This window comes from Capricornis sumatraensis, chromosome 23 (genome assembly GCF_032405125.1).
Source record: "Capricornis sumatraensis isolate serow.1 chromosome 23, serow.2, whole genome shotgun sequence".
Taxonomy (NCBI): domain Eukaryota; kingdom Metazoa; phylum Chordata; class Mammalia; order Artiodactyla; family Bovidae; genus Capricornis; species Capricornis sumatraensis.
The window spans coordinates 40,563,590-40,581,277 of NC_091091.1; positions in this window are offsets into that span (position 1 = coordinate 40,563,590).

Here is a 17,688-nt window from a genome sequence, read left to right on the forward strand (position 1 = left end):
GACAGATGTCTATTTCCGAGGCTGTGAATGAAGGGAATGGTCTGCAGCCTATTCCCTTTGAAGGAGGTTTTCAAAGTTGTAGCCCTCTTGGGAGCAGCGGTGGGTGGTCAGACCAGAGCACTGCTTTAAAGGATGCGTCTTCCTTGGCTCTAGCCTCTTCCTTGGTTCTGGCCCTGTCAGGCTGCCTCCATCTCACTCTTCCTTTAAAACTGGCCAGCAGAAGCCCTCCCATGCAGTGCTTCCTAGGAGGTCGGACTGTTTTCAGATTCAGTTTTTGCAAAGGGCTTTGAAGATAAATGGAGGGGCTTTCTCTTCATGCGGCTCCCCCTTAACTTAATCTGGTCTTGCAGCCTCTCCGGAAAACTGGTTTGGGTCCTGTTCCCGCAGGGGTGTCCTGAGCTGTCAGCTGAGATGCTGGCATGCCCTCGCAGCCCCCTCCTCCTGAGTGTGGCCTTGCTAACCCCACCTACCTACAAGGCTGCACCTCCTTCCTCCCCAAATGATCCCCTTGGCCCTTCAGCCCTTTTCCTCTCTCTTTTCTGGACTCATTACATTGGCTTAGAAATTCTGCAATGGGGAACCCAACTCTGCCAGGGCACGGATAATCAGATCGTTGAGACAGACTCTTCCAAAGCACAAACCTGGACCTGGTTTGTGATTCTTATTGGAAGTCTTTCAGAAACCTCATAGCATCCATAGGTTCTGTTTGGGAGGTACTGCACATCATTTACGGAGAAGGCAATGGCACCCTACTCCAGTACTCTTGCCTGGAAAATCCTATGGATGGAGGAGCCTGGTGGGCTGCAGTCCGTGGGGTCGCTAAGAGTTGGACACGACTGAGTGACTTCAGTTTCACTTTTCACTTTTCACTTTCATGCATTGGAAAAGGAAATGGTAACCCACTCCAGTGTTCTTGCCTGGAGAATCCCAGGGACGGGGGAGCCTTGTGGGCTGCCATCTATGGGGTCGCATAGAGTCGGACGTGACGGAAGCGACTTAGCAGCAGCAGCACATCATTTAAGCTTTATATGATTATTTGCGGTGGGTGTTTGTCATTGGGCTGAGTTGTTTCCTACAGCGAGATTGATCCATTATCCCTGAGTGCTGGCATGCAGCGGCCATGTGTCTACCTGGCATTTTCTGTTTCTAGTCTGCTATGGAATAGAAGTCAGAGTAACCAACTAGTTAACATCATACATGAGAATGAATGAGACTGAAACTTGGTGGCATGATAAGGGGCAAAGAGTCTGAAGTCAGACAGCTCCAGGTTCGAGTGCTATAGTTGATTGTATTGACCGATGGTATCATGAGCTAGCTCTTTAATCTCTCCAAGACTCAGTTTACTCATCTTTAAAATGGGCACAGGAATAGTATCTTCTTCATGGGGTGGGTGTGAGGATCACACAAGGTGTCATAGACAAGGTGCCCGGCACCCTGAGCTGTTATCAAAGTTGGTGGAAAGAGGAGGGGGTGCACGATACTGTTCGCACCTCACCTACAGCCCTCAGCATTCACCACTTCTTGAGTAGGAGGGACCCTGGCTTCTAGCTGCAAACACCTGCAACTTTTGGCTGGGGGTCATTGTCATGTGCTTGGCCGGAGCTCAGAGGAGGATGAAAATGCCCAGAAGTGCCCCTCAGCTCTGCAAGACTGACAATAATTGGTGGATAAGAACCCTGGCTCGGGTTGGGGTGAGGGTGGGATGACCCTGAGATGCTCTCTGCTTGAGCTCCCCGGTGGAACTGAGTTTTGGTGGACCATAGTGGTCACCTGCTTGATCCCTTCCCAGTCTCAATTTCTCACGTTCCCGCAGGGCTTCTTGCTGGGGGCAGGCAGAGGGATCAGTTCCTAAATAAGTTGCAAGGACTTGGACCCTTGTCTCAGGGCCAGCCTCTAGAGGAGCCAGGACTAAGCGTTGTTACCCCATTTACTTTGGTCTGGTTGGTTTGCATGGGAGAGGAAAAGACTGTTTTCACACAGGGCTTTGTTGTTTCGATGCTAAGTTGTGTCTGACTCTCTTGTGACCCCATGGACTGCAGCCTGCCGGGCTCCTCTGTCTGTGGGATTTCTCAGGCAAGAATACTGGAGTAGGTTGCTGTTTCTTTCTTCGTGAAGGGAAGGCACAAAGGGTCTTCCTGACCCAGAGATCGAACCTGTGTCTCCTGCAGTGTCAGGCAGGTTCTTTACCCCTGAGCCACCTGGGAAGCCCTTTTCACCCAGGCACAAAGTTACAAATCTAACAATGTGTTGTTTTTTTTTTTGTCTTCCAGGTTTGGCATTTTATTTTATTTTTTGGACCTTAAAAATTGGAATATAATTGCTTTACAATGTGTTAGTTTCTGCGGTACAGCATCATGATCAGTCATATGTATACATACATCTCCTCCCTCTTGAGCCTCCCTGCCACTCTTCCCATCCCACCCCTCTAGGTCGTCATAGGACACCGAGCTGAGCTCCCTACAGCAGCTTCTTGCTGTCTATTTTACACCTGGTAGTCAACATTATCATGGTAGTACACATTATCAATGGGCTTTTAAGATCTCACTTTGCAATCACAGCATGCATTCTTCAGTTCAACTCCCGAAAGCATGAGAAATGGGTAGTGATTATTTTCAGATTGACAAGGTCTAATCACCAACAAGGTCTAACAAGCACTTGATGAGGGAGGGGTCATCGAGAGGAAGAGACTCTTGTTGACTTGGATTGGAATTGGGCTCCTCACCCCTGTCCTGTCTTTGGACTCTGTCTTCTGCCCACTGTTCTCACAATGGGGGCTGTTTTCAAGGTCACAGCCTTGCAAGTCATGCATCGTTGGGGCCATCTTGACAGTGTATGTGACTGAACCCTGTTAAGGCCTCTGCACAAACTTTCAAGACTGATGAGTGGGTGTAGAGATAAACTCATCTTGTGCGATATGGAGAAGACTCTTGAGAGTCCCTTGGACTGCAAGGAGATTCAACCAGTGCATCCTAAAGGATATCAGTCCTGAATATTCATTGGAAGGACTGATGCTGAAGCTGAAACTCCAATACTTTGTCCACCTGATGCAAAGATCTGACTCATTGGAAAAGACCCTGATGCCAGGAGAGATCGAAGGTGGGAGGAGAAGGGGACGACAGAGAACGAGATGGTTGGATGGCATCACCAACTCAATGGATGTGAATTTGAGCAAGCTCCTGGAGTTGGTGATGGACAGGGAAGCCTGGCATGCTGCAGTCCATGGGGTTGCAAAGAGTTGGATACGACTGAGCGACTGAACTGAACTGACCACCCAAGACAAGCCTCGTAAGCTCATGTGCTTATTAAACCTGCCACCTACCCATCTGGCTTCCCTGGGGCTTAGTGGTAAAGAACTTGCCTGCTAAGCAGGAGACGTGAGCTTGATCCCTGGGTTGGGAAGATCCCCATGGAGCAGGAAATGGCAACCCACTCTAGTATTCTTGCCTGGGACGTCCCATGGACAGAGGAGCCTGGTGGGCTGCAGTCCATGGGGTTGCAAAAGAGTCGGACACGACTTAGCGACTAAACAACAACAGCCCATCTGGAGGGTCTGCCTCTTCCTCCGTCTCTCCTGGCCCTCTGTGTGTGGGAGCCTGTTTAAAGCTTCACCTGAGAAGCATCCCAGATTGAAACCATTTTCCATTCTGGAGACCGAGCAAGAAGTAGCAGAACCCTTTGAGAAAAGCAATACCTCTCCTGGCCCAGCACAGGGTTACCTTGATGAGATGGCTGCATCGTGGGTGTGCGGCATGAATGCCCCTACGTTCACCTGTGGTGGCACCACTAACTGCTTTGAAGTGCCAAGGGCAGGCCCCAGGCAGGCAGTGGTGTCCTCGTTTGTGCATTAGAGGCAAAGAAATGTGCAGAAGCTGGATTTTTTTGAAAACAATTCACCAGAGTGCATTGGTGCCTAATTGGTGCCACCTTCCTATGAAGGTCAGGCCAACACAGAGATGGAAGATGTGTTCTTGCAGCTGCGCCAATTCACACTCTAGCAATCTTGGATATGTTAAGATTTAGTATGTCACCCCAGTAGGTGTGTGTTCTTTTTTTATTACAGTTTTTAAGGTGCTTAAAATATATTTTAAAACAGCACCCATTTGATTACAGTGCCTTGAAGCAGAGCCAGGTTCAAAACCACCATATTCTGGTGTTTAGCCTGCAAAACTCCTGGCCCCTCCCTCTTCCAGTCTACGTACCTGCAGCTTTGTCTTCCCAGCACTGGCCATGTCCCACGCGTGGTACACAGTGCTCACATGCATTATCTCCCTGGGCACCACAACTGCTCTGTGAGGCAGATGTAATTACCATCTCCTTTTTACAGGGAAAGAAGCACTGAGAGGTTAAGTCATTGTTCAAGATCACACAATGAAAGAGAGGAAGAGCTGGGGTTCACATCTATCTTCCAGCTCCAAAGGGTTCTCTGATGGGCTTAACAAGCTGTGCCTCATTCATTCCCCAAATGTGTTAACTGTTCCTAATGGCATGGATGAGGCAGGCCTGAAAATAAGGGACTTTTGCCTGCAATGATCCCTGGGTTGGAAAGATCCCTTGGAAAAAATAAAGGTTACCCACTCCAGTATTCTGGCCTGGAGAATTTCACGGACTATATAGTCCATGGAATCTCAAAGACTCGGACACAACTGAGTGACTTTCCCTTCACTTCACTTCCTCTTGGAAGAAGGTATCTTTTTATCTTCACAGTGTTGGTAGGACTCAGTAAAAATTGGCGAAGAATCATGTACAGTCATGTTCCCTACTTTTACAACAAGTCATTCAATGGGTAGAATATATCGCACCTGTCACCCACAGAGATCCAGCTTTTCTAAATTTTTATCTATTACCAGTAGATCTTTGGAACTGTGTTTGCAATAAAAAAAAACCTCAGGGTGGTTGTTGCTAGTGCAGGCCCATCCTCTGTGGGGTGTTTCTCTTAGTGAATGGTTGAACCACTCATCTGCCCATCCCCCCATCCAGGGGCCCCTGCTCTGGAGATGCTCTCAGTGATTACAGGGTTGTCTGGCCGTCCTGCCTGGTGGGACCACTGAGCCTAGTATTAACTTTCTGCTTCAACTCATCAGGACAAAACCGAAGAAACTATTCTGGGCTGTTGGCATCTCTATTTTGCTTTCTCTCTGTGTAGCTTGAGGGTACTGTGGTTGTCTAGCTCTACTGATGATGAACTCAAAAGGGAGGGAGGACCATCACCTTACTACCTGGACAAAGGCTGGGAAGAGGGGAGGTGTGGCACCATTCTCATCAGCGCCCTTGGCATGGAGAAGGGGAAAACATCTTGTGAATATCACTTATTATTCAGGTGTCAGAACATCTTGTGTCCTGGAAAGTTATACAACAGACCCGTGAATTGAATACGGAGATGAGCTTCCGGTAAAGTGGGAAGGGGCCAGCTTTGTTCTGGTGACATCACTTTCTCCTCCTGTCTGCTGCCGACAGTTCCTGGTCATGCACGTGGATCACTAGAGCCTATGAGAGAGGGAGTCATTCTGAAATGGAATTTTATTCTACAACTGACAGACGGACAGAATAGTCACTCTCAATGATCCCTGCCTGCATCAGCGCCATCGAATGCAGTCCTTACTCATTCGCTTTTTGCTTTGTGGATGTTGATCTTGCTCAATAATCCTCTATGGCCCCTATACCTCTGTGTCCCACACATATCCCTTACCAGTGCATGGAACATGGTAGATATTTGGCAAATATCTCCATAACAACAACAACAACAACAAAAAATCCCAAGCAAACTGTCTCAACCAAAACCAAGAATGCTGTGGCTTAGAGAACTCAAAAGTCTAAGTATTAATAGCTTTAGGCATAACTTCCCCCAGGGCCCCTTACAATGTCAATGGCGCCTGAGCTTTCTAAACATTATCCCTTCTCTCTTCCATGGTAGCTTAATTCTCAGTATCTTTGTGGTGAAAAGGTACCAGCTCCCATCCCATCTCCTCCAAAGTCTACAGTGAAAGAAGAAGAAAAATACCTTTCTCAGCAATGGGAGATGTTGCACTGAATCTCATTGCTTCTAACCAGGTCACATGTCCAGCCCTGACCAATCACTGTGGCTGGAAGAATGTGTTCTCTGATTGGCCAGGTCTGAGTCAAAGTCACATCTTTGAGGCTAGGGTGAGGTCAGCCCTGGGGCACAAGGTATGAGTGTGGGGATTGTCTTAATCACCTCCTGTTCCCCTCTTTGGCCAGGGAGGGTTTCCTGACCTGGGGTTATAAGGAGGGCCAACATAGGTCACATGACCTATGACACTGAGCAGATGAGACCATGATTAGTCACATGCACCACAGTCCCAGGAAGGAGGACGCAGCATGGCACACAGGGCCACGTGAGGGTTGCACTCAGGAATCGCATGGGCAAGAGGGATGAACCCTGGTTTCCACGGAAAGATGTGATGGGCCTGTTTGAACAGTTTTGCAGGCCAGAAACCTGGCCCTTGGTATAAGCAGAAACTGTGCCTGGTTCCCATGTGACGAGGAGATCATTGCCTAGGGGGCCTATGCACAACAAGAAACTAGGCCATTTGAGGCCCTCCTGGTCTCACCAGATGTCCACACAACACATACTGCTGGATCTTAGCTTTAGGTTTTTACACCGCAGTTGTTCCCTGAAGAAAATGAGGGACTATTCGTTAGTTGTCCAGGACAAATTGATGCTGGATAGAAAAGCAGCATGGCGTGCTGCAGTCCATTGGGTTGCAAAGAGTTGGACCCAACTGGGCGACTGAACAACAACAAGAAAAACAGTGGACCTCCACTATTTCCAACTCAAGAGATTTCCTGAAAGTGCTCATTGGTAACTGGCCATCAAATGCCGGTTCTTTGGTTTGTCTGCACTGGTCATCCTTGTGCTGACCCAGTCTTGGGAATCTTACTTAAATGCCTCTAAGGTCTTAATGGAGAAGGTTAGGGAAGAAAGTGTGGATGATACAGGACAAAGCCCTGAGGACAGCTGTTCTGAGGAGGTGGGTCTTCCTTTTGGGAAGAGAACCTTCATTATGGATGGTTTTGAAATGTCAGCCTTTAGGGACACCTGGGTGGACCCACCTTGGGCTTCCCTGGTGACTCAGATGGTAAAGAATCTGCCTGCAATGCAGGAGACCTGGGTTCCACCCCTGGGGTGGGAAGATCCCCTGGGGAAGGAGATGGCAACACACCCTAGTATTCTTGCCTGGGAAATCCCATGGACAGAGGAGCCTGATCTACGGTCCATGGGGTCACAAAGAGTTGGAGCATGAGCAACTAACATTTCCATCACTTTCTGGGTGAACCCGCAACTCTACCCCAGGCCACTTCACTCCTCTTTCCTCATGATCAGGGGCCCTCAACCTATTCAAATACAGCTTGGGTGTTTCGGTTGACTTAGGTTAGATGCTCAGATGGACCTGATTCCAAGTCTGACCATGGGAAGGAATCTTTGTTATTCAATTGGAATCATTAAAAAAAAAAGTTGTTTAATGCTTCTGGGGCACAAGGCTGCAGTTGCTGCTGATCCAAACTTATTGGACTCATAGGTGATTTGATCTGATAATCACTAAAGCAGATGTTCTTGACTTTTTTTTTTTTTTTCCTATAATGCTGTCTAAGAAACAGATAAAAATTATGGACATTCTTCTCGAAAAATAAAATAAATTCCAGACTTTACAAACAGTATGCGTTTTTCATGTTGTTCTTGTAGTCCCAGTGTTATACATACATTATGATTAGAGAACTCCATTGTTGTTTAGTCGCTAAGTTGTGTCTGACTCTTTGTGATCCCATGGGCTGTAGCCTGCCAGGCTCCTCTATCCATGGGATTTCCCAGGCAAGAATACTGGAGTGGGTTGTCATTTTCCTTCTCCACGGGGTCTTCTCTAGCCTGGGATCAAACCTGCACCTCCTGCATTGGCAGGCGGATTCTTTACCGCTGAGCCACCAGGCCAGCCCCAGAGAACTCTACTTGGGAGTAACATTTGGAGAAGTTGGTGAGTCGCAATTCAGATAACACAACTTTTGCTCCCAGTTCCTTGACTGCAAAGACTACGTCTACAGGGCAATAGCTTTAGGAAATTCAGAAGCCTGCGCTGTTTCCCTGGCAGGGCTGTGTGGGGCTGTTGTGCCAACGTGTGTGCATGTCTGTGCATTGTTGCTATAAACACACTGTCTCCTTACAGTAGATCCTCCTTAATCTCTTTGAGGAAGAACAAGGGGTGGAAAGATTTCTTTAGGCTCCAAGATGCAGTTTTAATACAAGTCAGTACATCAGTGTCGCTTGCACCATGTTAGAAGATGACATATATTGTCTGATTTAAGCTCAAGTGGCAAATGGACTTTCAGATGGATGGATGTAACATGAACAGGCATAGCTGCTGGAGGTGGCTGTGCATCCGGTTTTTTTTCCTGAAAGTTTAGTTTGGGCCAAGAAAGCGATAAGCAAAACAAACCATGTGATACTGTATTAGCAGCTCCTCTGAAAGCTAGTGTTTCACTCATTCACTTATTTGTATGATAAACGTCACTATTTACTGAGTACCTGTTGTACTCTGTGCCAGGTAATTTTCTAAGGGCCATAGCACTGAACGTGGAAACAACTCAGTTCTCTTGGTGATTACCTTCTAGTGAGATCTATGTGGTGGGCATCGTGTTGTGTGGTAAGAAGTTGAAATGTGCTTTTTCCATATCCGTTCACCTTTCTTTGGTAACAGTAACCAACTTTAGCTCAAGGTTCTGTCCCGTTTCTACTCTTGATCCTCTTGGGTTAAAGGGATGGGTTTATGACCCAGAGTTATCCCAATTAGCATAGTTCCCCGCCACCATGGGTCCATGGTCGTTAGACACACGACCCAAACTGGTCTAATCAGAGCAAATCTCAGGACTTTTGCAAGAGCTATTGGAAAACAAATACACACACACACACACACACACACACACACACACTTTTTTTTCTCTGCTGAACTTGAACCTAAGAGGCTGTAAGACGGAGCTGCCTAACAAGGAGAGAGTAGAGCTGAGTATGAAGACCGCAGAGAAGCTATATTGAGTGATGTGCAAAAGATACTGAGTCTTCATGACACTGTTTTGAATCTGGATCAAGCTGTTCCTGAACCCAGAGTTCCCCTCTGATCATTGTCCAGGTCAATTTGAGTTAGATTTTCTATCAATTGCTACTAGATGAATCATAATTTATTCAACTGTTGGCCTGGAAGACTCAGAGAAATAGTTTCATCTATATGCATGTTCTCAATTCCTGGGGTATTTAAGGTTCTCTGGGGATGGATATGGGCTTTCTAGGTGGTTCAGTAGTAAAGAATCCGCCTGCCAGTAGAGAAGATGCAGGAGACACGAGTCTGATCCCTGGGTCAGGAAGATCCCCTGGGGGAGGAAATGGTAAACCACTGCAGTATTCTTGCTTAGAAAATCCTGTGGGCAGAGGAGCCTGGCGGACTACAGCCAGTGGCGTTGCAAAGAGTCAGACACAAGTGAGCAGCTGAGCTTGCACGCATGAGGGTGGATATGCCAAACAATGGAGCCGGAGAAGGCGGACCTGGTCACCCCTTCCTTCCTATCACCCCTCTGCTCACTCCCCAGCATCCTGCCACATGCCGTCTTCCTGCCTTCCCCAGGCACCGGTTCTGTGTTCTCTTTCTGCTTTCCCAGCAGCCTATCAGTCCTCACTTGGATACTGAGGACTGGGGGCCTTGGCACCCTGGAAAGGACATGGAGCCTGTTACTGGAAGATTCACCCCCTTAGTTCTGCTCTGCTCTGGACCATTTAGGTGGTCTGGGTGAACACATAACCATGGGCTCTCTCTTCCAAAAAAAGAGGTGGAGATCATAATTTTAACACTAATAATACCTCTTCTTCCACGTGATCTTGTGGTGAGGATCAAGAAGATGATGCATGGGAATGGTGGTGTAACCAGCAAGTTGACATGTGAAAAAGAAGACATCATTATTAATTGCTTGGGAGAATGTCTACCTTAAAGGGGGATCTTTGAAGAGGAAAGATTTCCTGGCTACACAAATGAAGTTGTAATGGTGAAATAATAGCCTTTAGCCAGGGTCACTGTTTTGGGGGAAAGAGGCTGGATCTAACTCAGTTATCCAGTGAAGGCATGTGCTCCCCAGCCCAGCCCTGCATCCGACTTCATTCCCAGGACAGCAGTTAGGACCTGGAAGAATCTGTTCATTAAGGAGAACATTTTTCTTCTCTTCGGGAGATATTTTTGCAGCACTCCTCAATGGCTCAAATGATAACAAGTACACCTGCAGTGCAGAAGACACAGAAGTCAGGAGATGAGGGTTCCATCCCTGGGTCAGGAAGATCCCCTGGAGGAGGAAATGGCAACCCATGCCAGTACTCTTGCCTGGAGAATCCCCATGGACAGAGGAGCCTGGAGGGCTACAGTCCATGGGGTCACAGAGAGTCAGACACGACTGAGCATGCCTGTAGTGGGATGCACACATAAGCGGAGAGGTGGCACTGAAGAGGAAGGACCAACCGGACAGCCTGGTTTCCTGATGGACAAGAATGCAGGTGGGGAGCCGAGTGAAGGCACCGAGGTGCCCAGCATGAGAAGATCGCAGAAAGAAGGTTTCTGGCTAATGAAGGCTAAAATTTTGCAAACAAATGAAGAGTTGACCTGGAAGAACGGGCTGGAGTATTGAGTTCACTGCTCAGGTCAGTGGCCAGGGAAACAATCTTCACTGTTACCTGAGTGCCTCCTCACAAGGAGCCTTTGGGCAGCTTCCAGATTCCCCAGAAGAGATCTTTCTGCTTGAGTTTCTGAAAGCACAGCAGTTTTGCTGAGTGTGTCTGACCCTGTGGCACTCACAATACTTGAACAAACTGAGGAGTTGGCATTGTTTTCTTGGAGGTATCCCACTGAGAATTTCCTCCACATCCTGTGACCTAATTCTTCCCCTGTGTTCTTCCTCTTTTAAAAGAAGTTAATATATAACCTGTACACGATTAAATATACAGATATAAAATATACAACTGGATAAGGACATGCATGCTAAGTCATTTCATTCGTGTTCAACTCTTTGCGACCCTCTGGGCTGTAGCCCACCAGGGCTTCTCTGTCCATGGGATTCCTCAGGCAAGAAAACTAGAGTGGGTTGCCATGCCCTCCTCCAGGGGATCTTCCCCACCCAGGATCAAGCCCGCAGGTACCCATGTAACCAGCACCTCAGCTAAGCATAGAATATTTCTAACACCTCAGGAAGCTCTGCTGGGTCACCTTCTCAGCTCTGCCCAGAGGTAACTACCCTTTTGCTCTCTACTGCCACAGCCCAGTTTGCCTGTTCTAGAAGCTCATATAAATAGAATCCTATGATATGCTCTCTTTGATGTCTGGTCTCTTTTGCTCAAAATATGCTTTTCAGGTTTATTCTTGTGTTTGCAGGTATCAGTAGCTCATTCCTTCTTATCACTGAATGTATTTCATTGTGGGCTTTCCAGGTGGTGCTAGAGGTAAAGAACCTGCTTGCCAATGCAGGAGACATAAGAGATGTGGGTTTGATCCCTGGGTTGGGAAGATCCGCTGGAGGAGGGAATGCAACCCACTCCAGTATTCTTGCCTGGAGAATTCCACAGATAGAGGAGCCTGGGGTCTACAGCCCATAGGGTCACAAAGAGTTGGACACGACTGCAGAGACATTACTTTGCCAACAAAAGTCCATCTAGTCAAGGCTATGGTTTTTCCAGTGGTCACGTATGGATGTGAGAGTTGGACTGTGAAGAAAGCTGAGTGCCAAAGAATTGATGCTTTTGAACTGTGGAGTTGGAGAAGACTCTTGAGAGTCCCTTGGACTGCAAGGAGATCCAACCAGTCCATCCTAAAGGAGATCAGTCAGTCCTGGGTGTTCTTTGGAAGGACTGATACTAAAGCTGAAACTCCAATACTTTGGCCACCTCATGTGAAGAGTTAACTCACTGGAAAAGACTCTGATGCTGGGAGGGATTGGGGGCAGGAGAAGGGGATGACAGAGGATAAGATGGCTGGATGGCATCACCGACTCGATGGACATGAGTTTGGGTGAACTCTGGCAGTTGGTGATGGACAGGGAGGCCTGGCGTGCTGCAATTCATGAGGTCGCAAAGAGTCAGACACGACTGAGCGACTGAAATGGACTGAACTGCAGCGACTTAACACACACACACACACACACACAGTATTTCATTGTATTAATATGCCACCATTTGTCTATTATCTGTGTTTATGTTAATAAATATTTGGGTTGTTTCTAATATTCGGTTATCATGCATAAAGCTGTAATGAACATCGGTACAATTCCCTTGATATTGTCTAGTATAGAGATGGACCCCAAAGAGATGGGTGGAGAGAATTAAAAGAATTGAGGAGACCCATACAATGGTCAGCTTTTGACAAAGGCATCAGGGCAATTCAGCTGAAAAAGATTGTATTCTTTACAAGCAATGCTGGAGTAACCGAATATCCTTACGAATAAAAGAATCTCAGCCCCTACTTTATTTTTTATTTGGCTGAGAGCCCCTACTTTATATTATTTTATTTTTGTAATTTGGCTGCATTGGGTCTTTGTTGCAATGAGCAGGCTTCTCTTGTTTCTCCTTGGCATGTGGGATCTTAGTTCCTTGACCAGGGACTGAACTCACGTCCCCTGCATTGTAAGGCAGACTCTTAGTCACTGGACCACCGGGGAAGTCCCTCAGCCCCTACTTTATACCACATGCAAAAATTAATTTGAGACATAACATAGATCTACACGTAAAAGCCTATTTCCTCTATTTTCTAGAGGAAAATACAAAGGGAAATATTCACAGATACAGAAAGGGCAAAGATTTCTTCACACACAAAAGGAACAAGTGTAAAAGAGGAAACTGATAAATTGGATTTCATCAAAATTAAAAGTGTGTGCTCTTCGAAAAGAACTGTAAAGAAACAGTTAAAGCAGAGGCAGGAGATGTTTGTAATATGTACATCTAAGAAGGAACTGGGGTTGAGATAAATATTAAAAATTCCTTCAAATCAATAAGAAAACCCAAAAATCTGATTTAAAAATGGGCAACAGACACACAGAGATACTTCACACAAAAAGATGAAAGAATGACCAAAACTCACATGAAAAGATGCTCAACATCATTAGCCATCAGGGAGCCACAAACCATGATCACAATCAGATGTCAGCCAGGGTGCAGCTGAGTGTATTTCAAGAGCATGGGACTGTGAATGAGGGACTTGGGTCCTGCTCCTGGCTGTGTCACTGACACAGTCTGGGGTGGGGGTGGGGGTCCTGGCAAGGCCTTGAACCCCCCACAAGTGAAGGAGCAGAGATAGCTGCACCCTAAGAACAAAGGCTTCTTAATTTTGAATTTTCTTCCCTTGCAGTTGGTGGGCTTCCCTTGTGGCTGAGCTGGTAAAGAAACCACCTGCAACGCAGATCAGGGTTCGATCCCTGGGTTGGGAAGATCCCCTGGAGAAGAGAAAGGCTACCCACTCCAGTATTCTGGCCTGGAGAATTCCATAGACTGTATAGTCCATGGGGTTGCAAAGAGTCAGGCACAAATGAGCGACTTTCATTTTTCACTTTCCCTTGCACTAATGTTCCAGGATTCTAACTAGGAATATTAGTGAGAATCCTATTGGTTCCTGCATAAAGATTTCTTTTGGGGCAATGTAAAGGTAGGGCTTCCCAGGTGGCGCTAGGGGTAAAAAATCCTCCTGCCAATAAGATGGTGGTTCGATCCCTAGGTTGGGAAGATCCCCTGGAGGAGGGCATGGCAACCCACTCCAGTATTCTTGCCTGGAGAATCCCATGGACAGAGGAGCCTGGCGGGCTCCATAGGGCTGCAAAGAATCAGACAGTGGAAATGACCTAGCACGTACACAAAGGTAGTGATACTCAAGACTTTTCACACGATAAATTTGAAAACAAGAGACAAAATCCTGCTTTTAAAAAAAAGCTTCTAACTTAAAGCTTTCTAAGAACTGAACATTTTCTCCTGAAGTCTTCATCAGTTCATATGTTTTCTCCTCTGATGGCCTAACGGCTGCTCTGAAGACAGGAATGCATTAAGTCACTTTCAGCATACTTTATCTCCTTCCAGGAAGTAGAAAAATTCCCTTTTATTATGTGGAATTTGGTTTAATGCACTTCAGTGTTGGGTCCGCAGTTCTGCATCCTCAGAGGTCTAATAAATATTACTACCAGAAGGTGAAAGAGCTGAGAATATTTAACTTGTTTAGGAAAAGACCTACTCTCTCTTCCTCTCTCTCTCTCTGCCTCCCTCCCTCCATTCTCATCTCCATCTCTCTATCTCTGTTTTCAGTTGAGGAATAATTAAAGGGCCATAATGTAGAAGAATAGGGATTAAATATATTCTGTGTGGCCCTTAAAGCACAACTGGATGTAGGCTATAGGCAAGTCTCTTTCTACTTAGACATCAAAGACAATAGATCTCTCCAGGGACGACATGAGCAGTGAATGAGTTCCTCATCCCCAGAGGTGTTCAAGCAGATGGATATTTATTGAGACCCTTGTGGAGGATATTTATGGAATAAGTTGAACTTGATGACCTCTTCTGAAATTCCTCTTCAATCTCTGCACATCAGCAAGTTCATACCAGGCAACCACAATGGAAAGCCTGGATGTGTGTGTATCTATAGGGAAGGTTTGCTATGCTGGCTACCCTTTCCCAGGACACACTCTTAGAGCAGCTAGGTAGGAGTCATTGAGACACAGTGTATAACTTTAGGAAATGATAAGAAATTGTTGCAGATTTGTGTTGTCTGAGTGGTGGTTGGTTCTTAGAAATAGCCCCAAATCTGATCAATATGAGATCACCCTATTGGACACCATTTGGGGATTTAAAAAATAATCCAACAACAGAGGCATGACTATGGAGGGACAAGGGTGATTTCCCTGGCATGCCCATAAGCTCAGTATGAAACATGAGAGCTTTTCCCCCAAGTGGCAGTTTGTAGAGGTGTGCAGCCACAGAGGCACCGAAGGAAGCTGCACTCAAGGGGAGTTTGCGTCCTGCAGTGATTTTTCAAAGGTCAATCTCACACTTGACAGTTACGGTGAGGAACTGGATGTTTATTTCATTTCTTATGATAGAATGTTTCTGAGACTGCTAGAACCTCTGACCCATGCTTCTTTCATGGGAGAACTCATCACGTTCCATGGGGGTCTTCTGAAGACCCAGCTGGAGCCGTCAAGTTGGGCACCTGGCTGGACGGCTTATCTAACCTGCCTTACTTCACTCCCTTGTCGACTCTTTGCTGCAATAGCATCATGGCAGTTTGAAGGGCTGTACTATTTGGCACATGTACACAGCTAGATGGGGCTTCCCTGGTACTGCCAGTGGTTAAAAAAAAAAAAAAAGCCTCCTGCCAATGCAGGATACACAGGAGACTCAGGTTTGATCCCTGGGTGGTAAAGATCCCCTGGAGGAGGAAATGGCAACCCACTCCAGTATTTTTGCCTGGGAAATCCCATGGACAGAGGAGCCTGGTGGGCTGCACAATCTCTGGGGTTGCAAAGAGTCGGACTGAGTGACTGAGCACATGGGCACAGCTGGACAGTTGCTGGAGCTGCCGCCTGCACACAGGGCAGTGGCCTCCCATTGTGGGCGATTTGGGACACAGAGGATGCCATCTTCAGGCCATTTCTGGGAACTGCCCTGCAAGAGGGACCCGCCTTAAATAATCAGAGCTTCTGTGTGTGTGAGAGAGCGAGCGCATGGAATATCCTGATCCAGGATATGTAATGAAGAAAGTGAAAGTGTGAATTGCTCAGTTGTGTCTGACTTTTTGCAGCCCCATGGACTTTAGTCCGCAGGCTTCTCTGTCCATGGGATTCTCCAGGCAAGAATACTGGAGTGGGTTGCCATTCCGTTCTCCAGGGGATCTTCCCAACCCAGTGATTGAAACCGGATCTCCTGCATTGCAGGCAGACTCTTTACCATCTGAGCCACCATGTAATGAAGAAGGCTGGAGCTTTCCCTTGACAGCTGGCTTTGGTGAACGAGAAGGGAGATGATTAGAGCAGATGACAGAGTTACCAGCGGGAGTGGAGAAGGAGGAGCCCGTGCCGCTGAGCAGGAGCCCCTGGGTGACATCACCGCTTTGTGTAAAGGCAGTTCTGCCAGTCTGCCTGGCAGAGCAAAGGCAAGGCAGCTTTACCATGTGTAACTCTTCTACTACTTAAAGATGGAGGGGCTGGCCAAGAACTCAGGGAAGCACGCTAGCATTCTTTAATCTGCATAGTTATGGCATGGAAGGGGGTATCCGGGTCCATGTTCGTTTGCTCTACATGAAACATTTTTCCTCCTCCAAAGCATCATTTGTGGGTCTTTTCCCATTCTCAGTTCAGAAGCTGTGGGTGAAGATTCCATTCCCAGCTTAGGGATGAAACATGTGGCCCAGGCCTGAGACAATCAATCCAATCATAATTCCCAGACCATGGTGACTGATTCAGGGCTGGGCAGGGCCAGTGACCTTCAGGGACACTTTTGTTGGGGCTGCTGGCTTCAAGGTAGAGGTCTTTCCCATCAGATTTGATCCTGAGAGCATGGAAAGCTGGAATTCTTGCAATCACCTTGGAGCTACCAGGAACTCAAGACTGCCAATACAAATGCAGACAGAGTGGAGAGGTAGAAAGAATCAAGTCCTGGTGACATTGCTTGGATGCTGAATCCAGCTGTGTCTGAAGCCTGATCTTCTGAACTTTACAATTCTCCTTCTTCTTTAAAATGAATTTGGCTTGAGCCATCTGTTCCTTGCACCACAGAAGTTCTAATGGAATCAGTTCTGTGCAGCTGGCAGGCCTAGGAACAGGTGAAGTAGGACTAATCCGTCATTATATGTTACAGTGTAATTCCCTATAGGGGAGAGATTTCGACAGAGCTGTTTGGAGAGGGTACAGGCTCCCTCAAGGGTGAATTCTTCATCGGGAGCAGGATTTCTGATCCAAACACGAAGACCACATTAAGGGGAGAGCATAGAATCAATTCAAGGCATCAAAAGAGGGGGTTACCTGGGCAGCTGTTTAGAGCTGTGTGTTTCAAAGTCCCCTTTTAACGATGGTAGCAGTGTGGTCACATGCCCTTTCAAACTCCTTCTCTAGGCATCATCTCTCATACAAGCAAGCAATGATCAGGAACATGTGGCACAAAGACTCTAAATTTGCGATCTTGGTAACAGTCCCTGGTGGGCAGCATTAACACAATTAGGTCTTGACCATGAACTTAACCTTGGTCCACACTTCTGACTGCCAGAGAGGTCAGTCCACTCTGCCCTCCAAACGCCTTCCACCTCTTCTCCCTTCACCTATTTATGTTCTTGCCTTCACTTGGAATTTTCTTGGCCTTTAAGAACCAACTCTCCTCAACAAGGCTTTGTGCTCTGGCCACCCCAGGCTGAAGGGAGGACTCCAACCTCTGATCTCAGAGTGATCCAGTTTTCAGAAGCACTCCTTTGGGACTGATTGGTACTGCTTTGCCAAGTTCCTTAATGTTTCTTCACCGTTCCTTGTCTGTCTGTCTGCTTGAGGGCAGATTTAGATTATGAGTCCTTGCAGCCAACACATAACTGTGCTCAGTCGATGCTCATAGGTAAGTGATGTATTATTATCACTGGCTCTTGTTAGTAATCTGGAATCTGGCCACCTGACCAGATCCTCTTGGATTTGGGTTGC